Raw genomic sequence first — 19,569 nt, 5'->3', positions numbered from 1 at the left:
TTGATTTATTTCTTATTGATAATCAACATGTTTTTGTCATTTAAGGTAATAAACAACAGTGAAAACTGCTTGCCTCTTATTTCTTGAATAGGTAATAAGTCCAGTCAACAAGAGTTTACTTCTTTTTAATAACAGTAAAAAGAAGTTGGGTAAGTGTATTCACTTGAACATGTTAAGGAAACCTTCGTGTTAGTTTCACTTGTGATTTTAAAGGACATACTGCCTAGGATTACATTCAGTTTTCTTCAGAATACTAACTTAAGTCTAAAGGTTGCCCAATAAGGTTTTTAACAAGCTGAAATAATACATCTGGTTTAGGGAAATTTTCCCCTTTAACTGGCTGTCTGTTGTACTTCTGGATCCTTCTCTCCAGCTACCCACTTTGACATACTCTCACACCACATCCCACTGCATGCATCCCCCACCATTTGCACTGCAGTGTAAACACACAAGATGATTGTAAAACATTTTCCCTACTCTTCTGTGTTATACCTGAGTCAAATACATGATGTATTGCATGCTGTGAGCTAGTAAGTACTGCAGCCATTATTGATCTTTGTGCAAGCTGAAACTCATAATGAATCCCACCTACAGTGCGGACAAACTAGTCCTGACCCACTGGATCAGTGTATGTGATTAAAAGCTAAAATCCATATACACAGGGATGCACAGAGACACAGCTGCAGGCAGTGCAACCTCAATATCTTAGAGAACTTAGCCCTTGACCTGGTTCCTCCAACGGCATCCCAGGAGGGTATCAGACAGACATCGTACAGATTGCAAGTGCCTATGGGGAATACATGTTCAACCTAAATCTTGTCTACACCCGCAAATGTGGAGCTGTGGCAGGCTCACCTCTATTGGTCTTCCAGTTTGGGCAACTCTGAACAAAATTTTTATTAAAATAGTATAATTAATACATAAAACATTTTGAGTTGTCAAAAATCATTACTCTAAACAGCTCGAAGTAGATTTCTATAATGAATTATTACAGCCGTGTTTTAATGGGGTGTTTGCAATTTTACTGCCTAACCTGGGAACTGTACAGTACTTTGTTAATCAAAATCAAATCAAGGTACATCTCTACAAGCAATGAATGCTGTAAGGTCAGTCTTCCAGTGGGAATGATAGTATAGTTTGGAAAGAGGTAAGTTTAAATTGGAGTCAGGGATACTGGAAGATGAAAAGCTCAAGGCAAATCTCTCAGTTTAATGTGGCAGTGAAAACAGTAAATGCCTACTAGAAATACATTCCTAGGCTGCATTACACGAAAGAGCTAACTCTAAATCAACCAGAAAGCAGATTAGAAAATGGGTCTCCTACATCTCAAATGAGTTTTCTAAGCACATGTTATTCTAAAACAAGTCTTCTTGAATCTTTGTTATTGGAATTAAATTATTTCTGAGACAGAGCACAAATGATCGAAGCCTCCAAGGCTATTGGACACTGAACTGAGAGAGAATTTATCTGCATTTCCACACTACTGCAATGAATGTTTAAATATTCATAAACTGTAGAACAGTGTCAACAGAGAAAACATGGAACATCTCTTATATACGCAGACTCTGTACCTTATAACTTCTGATAAGTGGCAGTTGTGGTTTCATGTTTCCTCAGGCAGAAGTGACACTGTGGCTAGCTGAGAATTTTTGTTCCTAACACATAGCTAAAAATAGGTTGTCACATCCTGTACTGTCAGTCTAACCCCTAACAAGTATGATCATTATTTTGCTTAAAATCTTTGGCAGGTTCAAATTGTGTAGGTAAATTGTTCTGAGACAACCAAACTCTTTTTTTTTCCATCAAATTCAAAATATTTTTATTACCTCTGCTTGGAAGGTGGTGTCGTCATTTAGCATAAGTGAGACCATCACAGGGAAGCTGTCTTTCTCTCTGAAGATATTATATGACAGCCCCAAGACTGATCATTGTCCTTGGAAGACACATCTTGTGAGGAACTAAGAGAAGCTCCACATACTTACATCAGCAAAGATTATGAGATGACTGACCTAGATTAGTGATTTTTACATGATACATAGACAGTGAGGAGATAGAGCGCACTCTAACCCAGAAAAGGCGTGAGAGAATTCAATGGCTGAAAGAGAAGCTAGACAAATAAAAATGGAAATGAGTGGAAATGTCAAAAAATCAACATATTTTTGCCATTCAGGATTGTAACAGCTTTGAAAGGAAGATGACACATACTCTGTCACCTGGGGACTTTGATTCAAGCTTGTTCTATTTCAATGACAAGTTACTGAACTTGATGCTAACATTACTTGGTGAAACTTTGTACTCCGTACCATGCAGGAAGTCAGTTTTGATAAAAGTAGTTCTCCTGGCCTTAAAACCTGAAATCTAAACTCACTTCAAATTAGCAAGACAGTAATGTTCTTATAGACCAGGAGGATTTGAAAGATCTTCAGTGTTATGATTTTTCTTTTTCTGTTATGATCAGGGTAATGTATCCTCCTTGCTGTGTATGGAATCATATGGAATGATCATGATTGCTAGTAGCATTTGGGACCCACACCAGAAATAGTTATGTTAGAGAGGATGTGAAAAATGACAGACACATTCTCTGTCCTAGAAAACTGAGTGTCTGTGAGGTTCAGACTTTTGAATGAGTTGCAATTCATTCAACTCACAGTCAACTTAATAGATGAAATTTAAGGAAATACTTATCTATCCACCTGGGCAAAACACAACAGTGTTTACATGCCTTTAATCCTCAGTCACTCAGAGACAACTTTTTTATGTTATGTTTTGGGGTAATCTAAATAGTTACAAAACGAAGGGTCTTTAAGTATCATTCATGTGGCTCATACTGATAAATGTCCTTTGTGGAAATTGAAGTTGATTTATCACCTGCTGAATACTGAAGAATGTATTGTTTGCTGAGCAAAAAAGAAGAAAAAGTCTTAATTTAAGGATAAAGATGGGCTATATCCCATTTATTTTACTCGGTGGGATAGGCCTGTGAAATGCATGCAACATGTTTTGTTAACAGAAAGATTTTTAACACAGAAGGTAACTGCAGCTGAAAAATATTAAGTTTATGAGTGAAAAAAATGTCATTTTACATTATTTGATTCACAGTTGAGAAGACTGAAGGTGTACCTGTCTGGCTGTAGTCTTGAGGTATGTGAGGCACACTACCCTTTTGTTTTGAAACATATGAACATGAGGGACTTTTTTTATTTTTAGTCAAAACTACATGTGCTCATGAAGCCCTAAATTTCTTTTTCTTTCCCTTTTTTTCCCTACTAAGACACCTATCCTCTGGGACCAAATTCAGTTGCTGGTCTTTTTCCATCAAAGTCATGAATATTTTTTGATAGCAGTAAATGTTGACTCGCAGATGATGGAATCTCCAACTCAGCTAAATTGTATCCCATGCTATTTATTTATTAATCTTTCTCTTTTAATTATTAATGATCTTACAATTGCACTAAGCAAAACAATTTAAAAAGTGATGGAAGCTATACAATCAAGAATATGACAAATAGTTGGACCAGTGAAAGAAAACATCTCAGCAGGACAGTGTGATGGCAGATAAGCGTTAATTTTTGTTAATCAAAATGAAATCAAGTTGTGGCTCTGCCAATAACCACCAGCAATGTACTAAAGGCAGAATAAAAGAAGCAAATACTGCATAACTCAGAAAACTATTTTACTTACTGTGAACATACCTAATGGACTATTAGAATCTTTTTGAAAAATTATAACCTGATTTTGACCTTATGAGACCACACTTTTCAATGCTTCAGATTCAATGCAGTTAATTAATTAACTTTAGTGAGTCAGTTGCATAGCAAATGGGTATAGATTAGACATTTAAAAGGTATTCTTTAACAATTCATTGTACAATGCGAAATACATCTAGAGTTAGTGGAATGTCCTACAGAATAGAATAGGGATAAAATGAAGAGGTTTTTACATAGATAAATGACTCTTATAGTCTACAAATTTTGGTATGATATTCTTTTTGTGTGAGAATTTTTAAACCTCCCTTTGGACTTTTAATTGTAACTTTTAAAATTATGAACAGATTATTTGTGTCAATAAAAATGTATAGGGCATTTTCATAAGGTTTTTACAATTATACACCATAGTCAAGTGATGTTAAATAAATATCAACTAACAATTCATAACATAACATTGCCCCATTTATATGAGAGAATAATCTCAGTTATTTCTGTTTGACAAACCAAACTACACAAAACAATATAATCTGAGCCTTTTTCAAGATCTGCAAGTCAAAATCATCAAAGTATCCACCTATTCTCAGATAAATTGTACTTTTACACATATGCTTTTTCAAGGTGTCTGCCCATGCAAAGAAATACAAGGTGATAAAGGCCTTTGGGCCTGTATGGACTGGTTGTGACATGGAGAAGATAACAGGACCATGCAAAGGACGTCAGGAAGAGTGAAAGAAATCTCAGACTAGTCACATAACAGTTTCCAGAAGCAGCCTTTTCAATGCTCAGTGTTTTATCTGATTGACATATTAATACTTGCATTTAAAAAAAAAAAAGTTAGTATAGATCATAACTCATATTTTTAATAGTACATATTTTAATCTTTGAAACTTCTGTAGACGTATAACATTTTGTTTTATCCTACACTGTAAAAGATCATAACTTTTACAAGTTTTTTGTAACTGTTCTTTATATATTTGCATTAAACCGTCAGTGGCTAAAGAGTCTAAGCATTTTGAGAGAAGATATAATATACACTCCCTCCGTTCCCTCCTTAACAACATCACCAATCTTTTAAACCAAACTTGAACTACTTCAAAAGAATAAGTTCAATATTGTACTCTCATCCTTTTCCAGATCAAGAAATACACTCCACTGAAAAGTGTATGTTTGCAGAGGAAAGAACAAGCTCTGAGTCTTTCATACCTTTGGAGAGCTCTAAACATGGAGCTTTTTAATATAGATAAGCAAGTCGTCTCTTTTTGCTAAATTTTAAAAGAAACTGTTTCCAAATTGTAACAGAAGCATGCTTTATTAAGTGAGCATAGTGAATATCCTCAAGACTGAGTCCTGCAAGAAAGTCACTGCAAGAAGGACTTTCTACTGTATATTGTGGATGGGGTTTAAAGGTAATCTAGTCATAGAGCTAGTTAGATTTATCAACTGCAGAAGATTAGACACATGGGAATCTTTGACTGCAGCAAATCAGAGAGCCTAATTTCCACTGAGATTAGTGGTTGATTGACTTCTTAACTGAATCAAACTTCAATGTGAACTCGTATTTCCTGCAGACTCTTCTCACCGCAATTCTTCCACCTCCTCCAATATGTTTTGTTAATTTTCCCAATATTCCTAGCTTCCATCTGCATAAACTATCTATCTTTGCAGTGAATAAAGAGACAGTATTATTTTTGGCTTGTTCTGTGTGTCTTTACTGGACATTGTACCCTCATTGCTGAGGAGCTGAATGGGCCCATGGGTTATGAGACTCTGCAGCTGTAGATATATTAGGCTGCATTTGTGTACCCTGTGCAGGGCTGTCACAGACACCAGTCCTTTAGCCATTGGAACAATAGATTTATTAAAAAAACCTGATAGACAGAAGTAGACTCTATGACTGTATAAACTTCATTTTTCTAGGTGAAAAGCTAACATTTGAGATAGTTAAAGGGTTCTGGTACTTCCAAAGATAGGTAGCAGCTAACGGGCACAATTTGAGAACTGCAGTTTTATGCAAAAGTATCTAAATTTCACATAAGTCCCCACAAGGTCTTTGTTTTGGGTCAGGGACTCAGCTGTTTCTAGGACTGTGATCTAAGGCTTTTATGGAAGTTATGAAATTTCTCACTGTTGTTAGTACTGCTTCACTTTCAGTTATATCAGTAACTGTGGAAATGCTAGAGTACAAAAAAACACCAGCCTTCACGAATACTTGACCTGTGTAAGGGCAGACTTCACATTACTTAAAGGCTTGCTTCCTTCTAGTGCTGTATTTCTAGAACTGCCTCTCTTATTATTGGAAAAGTGGCAGCAATAGTCTGTATACTGTTGACTGAAAAGTGTATTATGGATATCAGTAAATTCTGGGCTATTGAAACTATGTGGGAATGAGATCAATAACCAGGATGAGGTAAGTAAAGGTCCTTATTTTGCAGTGAGTCATTAATAAGACTTTTAAATCCTAATGTAGATGTCCACAAAGTGCATTCAGAGGAAATAACTGTGCATCATGCTGTTATTCAGGTGATTACACAGGTATGGTAGCAGTGCAATGATAATCACTGTTTTGTTAAATTTAGTGCAAAAGAATCTGGATTATTTCTTTCATGCACAGCAATCACAAGAAAATCACAGACAGAATATATCTCCTGTACTGAAGGAAAAGCCATTATTCCTACCTTTAGGAGACTGTGTATGAGCATGTCTATACCTATATAGTTTCTTGGCAGCATTTTAAAATAGAGAAACAAGCCCCCTAATGTTTGTATGTTTTCTGACATTTTTAAGTTTTATTCTTTAATGAGCACTTTTAAAGCCCTATTAAAAGTACATAGTTAAAATAAAAAATTAATAGAATGGAAAAAATGGCAGACGAAATCAAAAGAGTGAACTGCTGGAACAGAAGCAGTCTGGTAAAGGTGATCACCCTTCCAGGATTTCATTATTAGCAGAATAAATATCATAGCAGTTGTTGTGGTTATAAGGAATCGAAATTATATCCCTGCATGTTTCCACCATGAAAGACAACCTTAAAACACATGACAGGATACACATAAATAGAAGTGCATGGACTTAATGAGTGCAATCTTTCCCAAGTTACCTCCAGTGTTGTCCTCCATATTTTGGGATAAGTTGTTTCCTGATTTGCCATCAAATAGATGGATGGTCACCTAGTACATTAAAAGGGGGACTAACATTAACATTAGATCAGTTCACCCATGACCTTGTTTACCTGAGTCTTGAAAAACTCCAAAAATGGAGATCCTCCAACTTATCTGGACAACCTTTTCCAGTGCTACATCTTCTCTCCTCTCACCCGCCCCAAGACTTATCTAACGTTCACTCTGAACCTTTCAAGCTGTTATTTGTGTCTGTTGCTCCTTGCTATATTATTTGCCACTTCTGAAAAGGGTTTTCCTCCATTGTCTGTTTTGTTGTTGTTTTGTTTTACTTTTTTTTTCATAAAGCCAAACACTAAGTAAATTCTTTGTGTGTTTCGAAATGGTTTATTCTCATATTTTGATTTTGATTGTATGGTAGCTTTAGCCAGTGAAAAATAATACAGTTCTTTACCGTGAAACATAAATAAAATGATCAGTGCACAAGAACTCAATCTATACTGATATACTAAATGAGATCTATTCCCTAGCCCTGGAACCAATAGCAGTCTGACTACCTCTGTAATATTAAACTTTCTAAGTGTTTAATACAGGGTGGCACCAAATAGACGGCATGTTGTGAAACGTTCCTGGTCTGTAATCTGTCTGGGCTGTGCCTAAACAGAACTTGAAAACTGGTTGGGAATGCTACTTAACCCGACGCCCCTAAAATCACCACCTACTGTCCTAGGAGAAAGAAAAAAAAAAAAAGAAAAAAAAAAAAAGGCCTGTCCTAAAATGGATTTTGAGGTTCTGTTTAGCATTAGTTTATTTACACAGATACAGTCAAAGCAATTTTTTTTTAGTTGTTTCTGAAAATTGTTTACTTAGGGCAGTCAGAAAGAGAGAATGGAGGATAAGTGTTTTGTGTGTGAATTAATGTTGCTAACAATGGCTGTCAAGGTCTGCTTGTGAAATGAAGCACTTCAGAGGAAGAGGCTAACATTCTCAGGTTAGGAATCAGAAATTCTTTGTTCATTTCTCAGTTTTGTCATCGACTTTGAAGAAGCCAATTCATGACTCAGTTATTACTTCTGCTCTTTAGTTTCAGGCCCTATGCAACTCTTACAACACTGAATGATAAAACTCTCAAACACACCAACAGGGACACAAAAGCTGCTGTACACTAACCATTTGTGAGATGCCAACAACCAGCCTCAGAAATCCTTTATTTCTGTAACAGTTTTATTTTTACCATTACATAATCAAACAACGACGACAATATTCTTTGCAATGACCAATGGGTGATTTTTCAACAGGATTTTTTAATATGAAATCTCAGTCCCTAAGGAAGGGAAAAAGCCCTGCTTTAGAAAAGACAAAATGCATGTGCCAACTCAGGGACATCATCAGAAGAAAATTAAACCATTATCGAGAGAGGAGAGCAACAACAGAAAACTTGCCAGAATGTAAGAAAAGGAGAGAAAATATTCCTTTCAAAGAAATAGGAGTTCAGAGAGTGGGTAAAAGAAGATTGTCTCATCACACTGACAAGGATCTTGCCAAAGAATTTCAAGAAACCAGAGCCTGAAATCCATCCTCAGTGAGTGTCCTTCCTCCCTTAGTTACTGCTGTGTAGCACCAAAGGAAAACCAAACCCAAGATCCAGGGGTATTCCCTACCAACTGCATGAAATGTGAGTGCAGGAGAAGGTTGCTAAGAAGGTTTCTTATTTTGGTGGCTTTTGTGAAGTGTGGCTAGCCCACAAATCGTGTACTTAGGTCTAAAGAGGTGTCTGGACTACTGTTTTTTCTAAGGAGCATTTATAGGGTACTTTTTACCTTAGTTTCTGAAGAACTTGAGGAATGGACATTAGCCAAATAGTTTAGATTTTGAAGAAAAAGTCTGAACCTGCATCTTAATTTTACGCCAGGTTTTGCAGCTTCCGCTTTGTGTCCTGTTCATTTTGTTGGTCACTGAACATAATTCCTTACTCCCCCAAGCCTATGGTAAATCCAAATAATATTGCTCAGGGCTATTAGGGGCAAAGGAAGTCCGTGATAACACAGGCACAGCATTGTTAGAAACTGGTCATTTCTGGAGATCAGAAGAGACATAAAAAGAATGTTCATGTTAAGGAAATTAAAACCAGGAGATTTAAAATAAATAACTGTGTGGATAAATGAATTGAAAATGTGAATATTAAGATATGAAGAAAACAGTCTCATAAATTAAAACATACTGGACAACAGAGACTAAAAGCTATCCAAGTACAGACAATATTAATGACATAAGATATGAAGAAAAAGAAGGCTAATGTAATAGAATTAGCTGATAAATACAACAGAAATCCTAAAAAAATAGAAAAAAATAGGAAATTGAAAGTTGATAAAAACATCCAAAAACTTATTTTAAAGGCAAGAAATATTGTATGCTTTGCCATGAAAGACACTCTCAAGATTATTTTTTGCATTTACTGAGCACAAACAGATATAAAAAACAGAGGATGGCAGAAATTAAATAGAAAAAGCTGGGTTTCATAACTGGCAATATTAAACTAGACAGAATTATTGCAGATGCTACCATATAACTGGCGAGAGTGAAGAACTGTCATTCATTCCAGTGATGAGCATGGAGAGAAAACAAGTAAATCTTGAAGTCATGAGTTATCAGAGGGATAATAGACAAACCAAATAAACACATGATTTTGCCTATAAAGCAGAGGATGAGTGTGAAAGCAAACATATCTTCTACGTTGTCAACATGGACAATGAAATCATAAAAGATTAATAGTCTCAGGGATTCCAGAGCCAACTGAGAAAGAAAATCCATAAATTCATTAAGGAATCTGTGTTAGCTCTTGGAAATCTATAAATTCATTGTGAAGGTTGCAAAAGTAATATGTGAATAAAAAAGATTGAAGATGCACAAGGCTGGTGACTTGTTCTTTCTTCAGGAAGAACGGAAGGATATTCAGTACTACACCTATTTCCCCCCTTCATAAATTGAATGCATGAACTGTGCAACTCCAATGTAGTCAAACTTTAATGCGGTTTATGAGGTAGATTTTAGATTCTGCCAAGTATTAAAGCACTAATAGTATAATGAACCTAGCTTTAATTTAAAAACGCAGCAATCAAGTTATGATTTAAGCCCTGTGATGGAGTATAATTCAAATACCTGCTTAAACATGTGATATTATACAGGTGCATTTCTGAGTCAGAACATAGCAGAAGAGGTAAATGAAAGAAAATGCAGAGTTATGAGAGTCTGTGTATTTCAGAATGCTCTGGTTATAACTCTCTGCTCTGAGGTTGGACTTGGAGGAGGACTTAGCTCTACCAGGTATTTAGGTTTGAATTTTCTTGAGTGCCTAACAGTATTTTAATACCCCTAACCAATACCAGAGGAGAAACCAGGTCATGGGCTGCCTTTCTAGTTCTGGCACTACCAGTTAAGTCATTCTGGTCAGTGGAGCAATCCATCTTCTGAGGCTGGAAATATTTTTTTTTACCGATTCAACCTGGAACTTGACTGTTGGCTGTCGTACAAAGAGACACTAGAATAGTTATTCAGAGATTTCTTATTTCATGTCCACAGAAAAACCCGTTCTTGACCAATCATTGAATCATGTCACAGCAGCATAATTTCTAGGTGTGTTTGACAAAACAGGCCAAGCACTTTATCTCGAATATTTATTTACCATAAGAAAATGCAGCATAAACCATTCAAGTGAAGACTCCACTTCTAGAACATGAAGATATCATCACAGGCACATTACATATGTTAGGAATTAGGTAGTATGATCCTTGTATCAGTAATATTAGTGCCAACCTGATTTCTTCCTGATGTGTGACGTAGTCTTCATAAAGTACCCTATTTGAAAGAAAATGTTGTATTTTGGGTCCTCACCCTCTACTCATTTGCAACACCTTAGCAAATAATCAAGTGTGACAGCAGACAATACATAACTTACAAACCTCACAATACAGCTTTTCTTACCTGACAACCACCTAAATGAATAGAAAGACAGGTGAAGAAATGCACAGTTTACCCAGATTGAGGCTGTAATTGATATAGGAATAGAGCTTCATCTGTAGTTAGAGGGCTGTTACCAGAAGCCTTTAAATGGCAGAGCCTGTGCTGTAGCTGTGTTGGATGTGTAGGTAGATATTGAGAAGACAGATAAATGTGAGTACATCCTACATACCAGAACATCTCTGATATGCAAATATTTCCACAAATAAATATTTCAAAAATATAAAAATAAATAGGTGTATAAGTGTTATAATTCACATTTCTCTCATTACTGGAGGGACTTAATTCTTTTAACTAGACACAAAGCTAAGCTGAGTTTTGTTTCTGTCTGAAAAAAACAAAAAAAACACAACAAAACAAAACAAACCAGCAAAAACCTAAGAAGACAGTGATCTTAAGGAAAAAATGTGATATGCTCCTGATGTTACGTAACATATTACCTAGTCACACTTTTACTTTACATTGTTTTTTTTTAACAGTGCCAAGAATGTTTTCTGATATATCTGCTTTTATATTTTAATTAGCTAGTGATAGCAAGACAGGCAATGTTTAAGAAACAAATTCAACTTTCTAAATACATCAATTCATTAAATCACCCTTGTTTTTTCTTCTCCTAAGAGTGTGCACTAAAATATCAACGCAATTAACAAAAGAAGAAAAACTCTTTTTATGAAGTGAAATGCTACCAAAGTGCAGGTGCTAAGATAAACTATGCCACACTGGGGACCATCCAACTTCAGTAATACCAGTACTTGAGGATGAAAAATCAATTAGTTTGAGCGGTCTCAGATTTCAGGCTTTTTAAAGAGCTCTGCACTTCCATGCCTAGTAATTTAAAGACATTGCCAATGGCACTCTGAAAGGCAGTGCTTAGTCTATAATCACAATTTCAGTGAGGAAAATAAAAAAACACTGAGCAAATCAGGTGTAAAGGAAAAAAAAAGGAGAAAAAAAAAAGAGTATAAAAACCATTATCAGCAGGTACTTTCCCATTACAGAGCATTACATGAAGTTTCTAGGGAAATATCAACTCTGAATATTTTTACAATGTATTTGCAGATTCTTCTGTAAAATATTTTTTTTTCTTTTTCTTTTTTTTTTTTTTTTGTGTAAAATGTAATTCAGTCACCTTACTGGAAGTAAATATTTGAATGCTTATGCCCTAGAGGTTTGAAAAACTGGATTAATAGAAAAAAGGGGCTGTTTTCTTCCTGTTTTGTTTGTTGTTTGTTTTTTTTTTAACTCAACTAAGTGTCTTATAGCCATAAAAAAAGGAAAATCTGGATCTCCCATTTCTTCCTCTTCAATATCTTTTTCATCAAATGTTAAGTCTGTGTGGATCCAGATATTATCTTTTTTTGGCCTTCATGCAAAATTTTATTTACATCTCTTTTAATTAAATTCTCTGTTTCAGTCTTAATTGTTGTTAGCAAATGTGACTCCAGTGCTGCCTTCATAGTACTTCTAACCTCTTACATGATTTGTGATGAGAAAATATTTTCACAAGACTATCCTGTGATTTATGCCGACACTCTGGACATTTCTTGTCAAGAAGAATTGCTGGCAGAGCTGGCAAGTGCCTACAATAGTGATGATTTTCCCTTTAGTTCATAAAAGTCCAAAGCTGTGGTCAGGCCTAAAGTCCCAATCTGACCTTGCAGTGGATTCGGGTATGGTTGCCTCTTTCACAGTCCCCCAGTTACAGAGGAAGAGGGACTCAGAATGAGAAAGAGCACGAAGCAAGAGTTTGAACCTGGAATTCCCAAATCCAGTCACACTTTTTCCCAGCCTCAATCAGAATTTAAATATTTATATGACAGTGGAATACCTCCAACAGACATGATCAGAAGAGCAAATAAATAGCTTGGTAATTTCCTTCATAGATACTATGTACCCATAAAATGCTTTGTTTTTCAGAAATCCACATCTGCTAATGAAAACCCATGTTTTTGGATATTTTTGGGGGCCAGATCTAATATTGTTATGTCATGCTATAGCTACTGCGCTTGAAATTGTTGTGTTGCAGAACCCATAAACATTGACTATATTAGACACAGAAGTACCATCAAGGTTTGCATGAGAGTGATCTGGCATGCTGAGGCAATGAGGCATAAGCGGAAACAGAAACTTCAATTGCCTATATCACATCCCTGGGGTGTTGTGAGGCAAAGCACAGCTAAGCCATGCCTCCGACACCTCAGATCTCAGGAGTATGTTATCCAATTATCTCATGGCAACCACCCCTTTAGGCCTCCCTCTCTGCTATTAGGAAACACTTTGATGGTGGGTAGAAAAAGATATTTTTGGAAGTGGAAGAAGAAGTTGTTCAGAAGAATTACTGTAATCAGTGCACTGTGTTGCTAAGTTGAAAAAGAGACAAAACATTGTTCCAACTTTGTTGGCTTCAGTAGCTATTAAGAAAAAATGCTTCAGCCTAGCAATTTCTCCTAAATTTCAGGAGAATTCAGATTAAATTTTCTTGTAGATGACTAAAAATTATTAGGTGCTGTAAGAAACTGAACACACTGCTGTAGTGTAAGTTCACAAAGTTATGTAACTGATTTAGAGCTCATCAACTTTTCCTGCACTCTCACCCTGCTACAACTGTGGTGCAACTTGCTCCTCTCTCCACAGTACAGCAGGTTCTGTACTATGCAACGTTTACTGCTGTAAGATATTAGAGTTTACCATAGTAACAGTGCTTGTTACCCACATCTTAACATCAACAGCTACAGTCTTGCTGTGGCAGTGTGATAAAATTATGAAAGCCCACACACATTTCTGGCAAAGGGTATGTAGAGAAACAGAGACAGGGACAGAACTGGTTGGGACTAAAAGAAATTAACATTAGAGCTCAGCCTCCTCTTAAACATGAGGAGAGGCAGATGGCAAGAGTTGCTCACTACTTCTGCGAGGCTTTTGGGCTATGCCACTGTAAAATGCCCAGGGTGCAGACTTCACCTAGGCACCCATATAGACACAGGCCCAATTTGAAGGCAATGTCACAGCCACTTTATGGTGGTAGTGGTAGTCCCTAGCTATTTATTCTGTCAGTCAGTGAAAAGTTATATTTCTTCCCCTACCACATGCAGCATTGTCACTGAAAGGGAAAGTATGTCCTCAGCTCAGATGCTTTAACACAAAGTCCAGCATCCTGGACTAAAGCCTCTTCTGTTAGCAGTTTGATAAGATGCGAACTTTTACCTGAAGTAAGCTGAAGTACAGACATTGTCTCTTTCAGGACAACTCTGCTTTAGGGTGGCAGAGAGGTGGAGCTGACAGTAACTTAAATCACCTTTAAAGATGATTCACCATAGCTCTATGAAAGATTATTGGAATGTTACAAATTTTCATGTTTTCCACCTTTTTTTTCCCTCACTTATGTTAATGGTAATGCATGCAGTCCCTAGGAAGTCCAGATTTAAATCCAGATTTGGCTCTATGTTTTCACACTCTATCAATTTCCTTGTTTGTTGATGTTCAGTAACAATGAATCTTCTTAATGAAATTTAGATTATTACTTTGGAGACAAACTCTTGAAATACTCTGTCTATTTCTCCATTCATGATTGGTTGTATATCCTATTGTCAGCCTCTTGATAAAACAAGCAAAAATCTCAGAGATATACTGAGCTTTGGAAAAGTTTTAGTCAGCAAAGATTCAGACAGGCCATTTCCTCATTCTCTTGAGTATTCCTCTCTTCTTTTAAAACTAATTGGACCTTTGGGATCCTGTGACTGTCTGTAAATTACATGCTGATGCAGCACCCTTAGCTACAGCCCAGAAGAGTTTCTGAATCTGAGTAGAAATGTAAACTTTCTTTCCATGCAGCTACAGAATATATAGCTTCAAATTCCTGCTCAGATTCAAATCCCTGTTAGAGCACAGGACAGCCACAAAGAAGAATGCAGGAGGCCCCCCATTATCATGGAACTAACTATGATATACGCTACGTAGAAGTTCTTGACATTCCTTTTTGTCATTTCCATGCTCAATAATAATGCATGACAAGATTTAGACTGGCACAAATATATTGTCTGTCAAAAGCACTTCAAGATTTTATTTGGCTGTTAGTCAGCTCACATTACTCCAGGCTGTTTGATACACAGAGCACAAAGCAGCTTAACACTGTTGCTATTAACGTTCAAACTGCACTGAAAACACTTCATTAAACAGCCTACTGCAGTGTAATTGTTTAATAATATTTTGATTAGGTTGTTTAGTAGACAATCCTTGCTGTAAAACATTTTCTTTATGTCAAGTGACTCTTTGGGAAAAGGCAATATCAAAATGCTCAGGATAGTTTTATTTAAAAAAAAAATAGAGTCAGAAATGCCTAAAAATTCTTTTTTTTATTTTTGGTTACCTTTTTTGTTGTTTGGTTGTTTTTCTCCACAGTATTTATGAAGCCTATTAAACTTTAGATGCTGTTAGGGAAGATCTATTCCAAGTCATTATGAAAGAAGTGCAAACACAGACTTCTTCAAACATAGACAACAAATCATCCAACTGATCTATTCAGGAATCTTGATCCAAATTCATTGTCCATTCAATAATAATGTGCAGAGTGTTTGCCAATGTCTTCAGGCCTGGCAGATTCATGTAGGAGTTATGGCCTTCTTCATGCTCTTAAAGTAGGACAGAGTTCTGGTTTTCCCTTTGAATATATATTTGGATAGATATTGACATGACAATAACAGAAGTACCTGACAAGAGTTGCCATTGCTAGCAATTTCTCAGAAGCCACATGAAAGATTGTTCAAGCCTTGAATAAAATAAAGTATAAGATGATCAGGGAAAACCTATTTTACAAGAGAGAACTGAAAATCTCAATTTGGTTAGTCTAGCAAAGGATGTACGGGGATGTGATTGCCTTGTGAAAAGTTCACAAAAGGTAAATGACATATAGGCCAGGATGGCATAGGAATAAATGGATATACACTGGGCAGCAGTGGGCTGAGAATGAGAATATTCCTGAGCTTCAGTAAAGTGTAGATTTGGGGTAGACATCTAATAAATCCAGTAGAGACAAATAAACCAACTTGCCTTTTGAGAGATGCAAATTTTAAGAGACAGTTATATGACATGCTGCCTGTGACAGCAGGGCAATGAACATGATGACCTAAAATGCTCTTTTCTATCCTGTATTTCAACAAAAGTGAGACCAAAGCATGTTCAGAGGGTACTAACTGTTGAGCTGCCAAGACTTTGTACATAAAGCATTGGAACCGATTGTCAGGAAACTTTATGTCCCCTACATTTCTAGAAACATTTTATCTAGATCACAGATGGAGTATGATTATGGATTAAGGGTAGGAAACTCACATTGCTCTTCTTGTGCTATGCCTGTTAAAGAGTTAGAGACCTTTGATTTCTGTGACTGACATTTGTCTCCTCTTAAGAAACACAAACTTCATAAACAGTGATTTAATTAAAATGCAAAAGCTCATTCTGTTTTGTGGATACAGATATTAAAAAATATCCCTTTTATTAAATAAATACTCTCTAAACATTACTGGATGAGGTTGCTTCCTGCAATATCTGGGGGACATATTGAAATTAGTGGGCTGTGAAGTGCCAAGAGACTTCCAGCTGTCTTTTCTCTGGCTCTAGCAGGGCTTCAGCTGCAGACTAGCCAGTTCGAATGCTAGACTGGCAGCAGGTAACTAGTCAGAGTAGTTGGTTTTCATGTTTTAACTGTCCGGTCATCTGATGTTGTATCTTCTGGAGCTATGTGTTGGCACAGTCTAATGGAAAGGTCCCTAATGTGATACGACAGAATGGCTAGTGTTACAGGAGACATCTTTTGCACTGTTCAAACTGTAGTGCATCAACAGCAACTGACATTTGGATTTGTGAAATGAGACCTTTAAGTGGAAGCCACATGCTAAGTTTGTGGAAGAAAATAAGCACTGGATTTTACTTCATAGAAATATTTCACTGAAATATTTTACTTGCCAGCTCTGCAAAGTTATGCCAAGACCTAGTTTTAATTGTTACTCCTTGAAGATACCTGCAAAGAGAGTATGCTGTTCAGTGTTGTTCCCACTTGTGCCTGGTTTTGGCCAGCAGATAAGGAAATTAGAGTTATGTTTGTTTGCGTGCTGCAGCTTTCTCTCTTCTGCCTAGATTCACAGTCAGAGAAGGACTGAGAAGGCCTCCTCTGTAAAACCAAGTGAGAGTGCTGATAGTTTATCCTCCAACAACAAGTAATATAAAGATTATACCATATTGTATTGATAGAAATTTCAAGTTATCTTAAGTAGTAGCTCTTTGTAAGTTCTCAGATGCCATGGAAACATTAATGTAGTAAAAATATCTAGCGAGAGTTGATGGGAGGCACAATATCCTCATCTTTAGCTGACAAAGGAACATCTAGGGGTCAGGGGAAGTCTATAACCTAAGAGGCTGCGGTCTCTCAGTCCAATATTGGGACATTTAAAAGCAATCAAATTCTACCAGGTGAAAAACCAATACTGTAATGATGTTCAGATTTGACCACTCTGCCTCTGTCTTCTGTGCTACATCTACTTTACTTTTAACCATGGCACTGCTATGTCTTTTCAAATGCTGGCTTACCTGTGGGGCCTTCCTTGGAAATCTTAACAAATATGAGAATTAATTTCACTTAATGGTGCTAACTTTTACTACATATATCATATACGCCATAAATGGGTAGCTTCCTTGAAGTAATATGAAACAAATGTTTCAGCTTAGTGCAACAGATAACAATACATGGATCAAATGTTCTAAAAATGTTTACAGTTTCCTAGTGAAAGATTTTCCTATTGAAAGAATAGGAAATATATTTCACTGAAATATAAATTTATATGTATATATTACCTCTGCAACTTTACCAATTTTCAGAAATTTTAGATTAAGAGATTTTGTCATTAAGCTGATCATTCAAGAGAGAAGCCATACTTTTGGAGTTCTTTGCTATGACACAAACCCCTTCTTTGCGACTCCTCTTTGGAAAATTTGTTTAAAATATCTTCTTTGGTCCTTCAAATTTATAAAAATGTGTATAATTTTAGTAAGTAATAGAGTTGGTAATTACTTAATTGATCTTTGTTAAAGTGATTTGGCTTTTTAAAGGGGCATATTTTAAAATCATTTGATAAAAGAAAGAAAAAAAGACCTTCCATTTTGGGTACAGAATTGGGGTGGGGTGACAACTTGTCTTTTTCCCTGTTTGTGGAAAGTATAAAATAAGTATCCTGTGTATGATATAGGAAGTAAAATTTCACTCAGCTTAGTATCACCAAAAGCCCAGGTTTAGGCTCACTCCAAAATACATGTTAGAAAAAAAATAGTAGGTTTTGAACAATTTGTACAATTTGTGTTTCTGTAATCTGGGAAGGGGAAGATAAAAAGAATAATCAACGGCATTCTGCAAGTATGAAAAATGGCATTGAAAATGGTACTGAAAAGCATACTAGAAGGCACCATTCACCAGTCTTCCACTGGGTTGGAAGTAAGGCTAGTATTGGGCTGATACATAGATAAGGAGCAATTTGGTCAGATACTAGAAAAATTGCTTCTTACTATGAAGATATTTAATCCTTGAAAATGATTGCCAAGTAAAGCTGTAGAATTTCTGTTCCTGAATGACTTTTTTAAGGAACAGGATGCTCAAACATTTGTTAGGAATTACTTTTGCAATGGGATGGAAAAATTGATCTCTTTGTGTTCCTTCCTGTTGAATATTATATGAGCTTCTTCATCCTTATCTCCTCTAGCTCTTTGCTTCTTCCCATGAGTGATTTGTTCTCAGCTTAACTGTATTGCCCCTTAAAACTAGGAAAGTTTTAAAAGATGAAAAATATATATAACCATGTATAAAAATGTATACCATATTGAATAAAAATGTAAATTAATTTTGGTCAGAACTAATATTTGTATAGTAGTAGTACCATATAGCTTCACATTCCTTCATTATTATCTTACTCTGTTTGCATGTTGTTAGTCTAAAACATGATCTTTCGACAAGAAGGTCAAAGTGGCCTAATGTGCTTAGCCCAGTCTGGTCTATGCACAACTTTCTCACACTGTACACATGAATTAATTATAAGAAGTGACAGTGAAATGACATATAAATGAGTGATGTTTATTATATAGATTCAAACTCTGATTTTGGGGGGTTTGTTGTTTTTTTGTTATCTTATTTAGGGTCAATTCTTATTGAAGTTAAAAGCATTTTAAATAAATAGTACAGGATTTTGCTCACATGTATGTTTATACGTTAAATTACACATTTAAGACATTACTCATAAAATAGACAGAATTGCAGTTATAGATAAATACATTCAATATTTCATAAAATGAAATTGCTTCCTTATTTTCTTATTAGCCTTGTAAGTGGGCACTCTTTTAGACACCCAATGTCTGTTGGTAGAGTTTTACAGGTGCTACATTTTTGCCACTGTGCTTGCTCATAGTAACCTCAGATTGATCTGCTCAATTTTAGACCTGTTTCTGAGACAGATTAAAGAAATTATTGATTAGTTCTCCAGTGCAGGTTTCTGGCACATAGAGTGGAAGTAGCCTTGGCTGTTACTCACCTGCTCAAATAGTATATCCCATTGGTTTGAATAACTCAGCTGGAATACAGGACAGCTGGACTTTTGCAGACAATTTAGAGAAGGAATTTGACAGCAGGTAAACCTTCTATCACTATGCTTTAAGGGATTCTGCAGGGTTGTGGGTTTTTTTGGTTTTGATTGGGG

Source organism: Platalea leucorodia (assembly GCF_965183815.1).
Source record: "Platalea leucorodia genome assembly, chromosome: 3".
NCBI lineage: Eukaryota > Metazoa > Chordata > Aves > Pelecaniformes > Threskiornithidae > Platalea > Platalea leucorodia.
This window is presented reverse-complemented; position numbering follows the sequence as displayed.